Source organism: Polypterus senegalus, unplaced genomic scaffold (assembly GCF_016835505.1).
Source record: "Polypterus senegalus isolate Bchr_013 unplaced genomic scaffold, ASM1683550v1 scaffold_5019, whole genome shotgun sequence".
NCBI lineage: Eukaryota > Metazoa > Chordata > Cladistia > Polypteriformes > Polypteridae > Polypterus > Polypterus senegalus.
Window position 1 is genome coordinate 29,865 of NW_024384446.1, and position 3,520 is coordinate 33,384.

Genomic DNA, 3,520 nt, shown 5'->3' on the forward strand with positions numbered 1-3,520 from the left:
AAGAGCTTACTGTGCGCTTTCGCTTTCATTTCAAGAGAATTACAATTTTTTTGCTTCACTGTATGCTGTGTTTGACGGCAGCAGCAGCTGCATTTGTAACCGCCCCAAAGCTCAACCCACTCACCGTACAGGCGGGCCTGACTTGAACTGTAGCCAAGTACAATTCCCGATCACGTTTTAAGGTGATGGATGACTTTTAGAAGTCACTTATTTTGTGTCATTCCTAACCAAGTGCCATCAGTTCTGGTCCAAAATGTGTTTATGCCCAGGAATTTTCTTAACCCCAGTGTTCATATTAAAGAGTGTTATTTCACTAAGTTAAGTGATAAACAGTATAAGGTAGAATATTGTAGATGCCACGTGCGCCCGGCCAGAAGAGGGGGTGTTTCCTTACCTGGACTGGAGATTCCTTTTAGGCAGATAAGCATCCTGGCCATGGAGAGGGATCAGACCAGGAAGGAAGGACCAAAAGGGAAGGAAAAAAGACATTGCTGAAGGCTTTTAATTTTTTTGCTTCACTGTATGCTGTGTTTGACGGCAGCAGCAGCTGCATTTGTAACAACAACAACATTTATTTATATAGCACATTTTCATACAAACAGTAGCTCAAAGTGCTTTACATAATAAAGATTAGAAAAATAAAAGACACAATAAGAAAACAAAATAAGTCAACATTAATTAACATCGAATAAAAGTAAGGTTCAATGGCCAGGGGGACAGAAAAACAAAAACTCAGACGGCTGGAGAAAAATAAAATCTGTAGAGATTCCAGACCATGAGACCGCCCAGTCCCCTCTGGGCATTCTACCTAACATAAATGAAACAGTCCTCTTTGGATTTAGGGTTCTCACGGAAGGGCTTGATGAAGATGGTCACGTAGAATTCTGCCTTTTAATCCATTCTTCATTGTTGGAGCATCATGAAGCTTTGAGTAGGTGGTGGTGGCGCAGGCCACCACCACAAAGAAACCGGAAAAAGAAACAGAAAAGAGAGTAGGGGTCAGTACGGATTTTAGAGCCACCATGAATAGTTATTATGAGGAAATTGAACATATAGAGTATCAGGATTAAGTTAAATTAAGTTAAATTGAAGTTATAAAAAGGCCATGTTAAAGTAATGTGTTTTCAGCAGTGTTTTAAAGTGCTCTACTGTATTTGCCTGGCGAATTCCTATTGGCAGGCTATTCCAGATTTTAGGTGCATAGCAGCAGAAGGCACGCCTCACCACTTCTTTTAAGTTTTGTTCTTGGAATTCTAAGGAGACACTCATTTGAGGATCTGAGGTTACGATTTGGAATGTAACCACCCCAAAGCTCAACTCACTCACCGTACAGGCGGGCCTGACTTGAACTGTAGCCAAGTACAATTCCCGATCACGCTTTAAGGTGATGGATGACTTTTAGAAGTCACTTATTTCGTGTCATTCCTAACCAAGTGCCATCAGTTCTGGTCCAAAATGTGTTTATGCCCAGGAATTTTCTTAACCCCAGTGTTCATATTAAAGAGTGTTATTTCACTAACTTAAGTGATAAACAGGATAAGGTAGAATATTGTAGATGCCACGTGCGCTGGACAGGCATCCCGGCCAGGAGAGGGGGTGTTTCCTTACCTGGACTGGAGATTCCTTTTAGGCAGATAAGCATCCTGGCCATGGAGGAAGAAGGGATCAGACCAGGAAGGAAGGACCAAAGGGGAGGGAAAAAAGACATTGCTGAAGGCTTTTAATTCCCCCAGCACAGCAGATGTAAACAGCCCTGGATGTTGGTGCCCAGTAGGAAACCAGCAAGGCATGCCAGGAGATGTAATCCGGCAGAGCAGACCTGCTGGAGTCACTGGGTGACGTGAGAGGGCACTGCAGGGAGAAAAGCTCCTTGTTGTAATGAATTTCAGTGTGACCTGGAAGTGCTTCCATCTCACAATCACCCTGGCACTGGAAGTACTCCCGGGTCCGCAATAAAAGGGACTGCACTCCCTTATCCAGGTGAGTTGGAGCTGGGAGGTAGAGAGGCAACACTTGACTGGAGGAGGGCAGTACGGTGGTGAGAGAGTTATAGTGAGGAGAGAAAACCTGTGTTTTGTGCTTGTTATGGCATATTTGAGGTGATTTGGTTAATAAACCAACCTTTATTTGAACCTGGGACTGTGCTTGTGTGTTTGTGTTGGTGTTTGGGCCACTGATGCCCTGGTTTCCATCACAATATATATAAGGCAATTCCTTCCTACTAATGGAATTGTTCCCTTATCATAAGTCAGTGTCTAACTGGAACAATGCTAAACAATGAAGACAACTAAATAATAAGCATTTGTGTAAACAGCAAAAGATGAACTACTAAATTCAGAAACCTGCCTGACATCCTTAGAAAGTGAAGTCATGAAAACATGCTCTGTGGCCACCCACACTCTTACAAACACTGGTTCTTTAATGGCGCTTTATTAGGTTGTGTGGTTCCTTGCAGATCGATTTCTTGATAAAGGACCATTTCATTGTGAGAATATGCATATGAATTTGGTTCTTTGGGGCTTAGAAAGGGTTCTTAACGTGTGAAGGAAACAGAAATCTTTAATGTATCGTAGGCTACCTACAGGGCCGGCACCAACATTAAGGTGAATTAAACATTCGCCTAATGCACAGATCATGAAGGGGGAAACAACCCAACCGCACTAGTTAGCTATCAAACACTTGGTGGGCACACTAATAAGCTTGGCCTAGGGCACAAAATAACCTAACACTGGCACTGACTACCAAGAAAGATACTGAGCGATCAAGACAACCTGAACTGAGCCTGTGTTATTGTATGCAGTGAGAGTTCTTTTAAAAGCCCTGAACTCACTGGGAATTAACAAATCTGTTGTTATCCATTTATGGAGCCTGTTATGGATCTAAATAAATAGGTTCTTTCTGGAACCTTCATGTGGATGGTTCTTTTGGGAAACAAAAATGTTTCTTCCTAAGGCAGAGGTTTCTAAGCTGTGATGCCCACACCTCCAAGGGGTGAGAGATGGCATTTCAAGAAGTGCATCAATGAGAAGGGCTGTGTCGTGATTGTCCAAAACTGAACAAGGTGAGTTGTCCGACTTTACCGTGGTGCAATTGGTGTCTTGCAGTGTGCCGTCATTTGTAGGTCATTTACTAGTTAGTGCTCCAATTTTATGATATGAAAAGAGTCAAGCATTGTGAATGCAACTGTCACCTGTGAATGAGCCACAGAAGTGTGTATTCTCGTGGGCTCCGGAGAGTTTGTGAAAGTGAATAACTTTTTTCAAGAGAATGTAATTTGGACCTTGCAAAGATCCGTAGAGAAGGGAGAGGTCTAGTATTCATTTATTTGCAAGTCCTGATCATGATACGTCACTGATTTTGAGATTTGATAGACATTTTTGGTGGATGGAGGGAGACTGAACTGAATACAACACCTGCTGCTTACACTCAGCCCATCTCTCCAGCTGGCGGTCCTGACAGTAGTGCAGCAATTTTAACTGTGCAGGACATCTGCTTTTGAACTGCAGTGCAGGTGTTATCG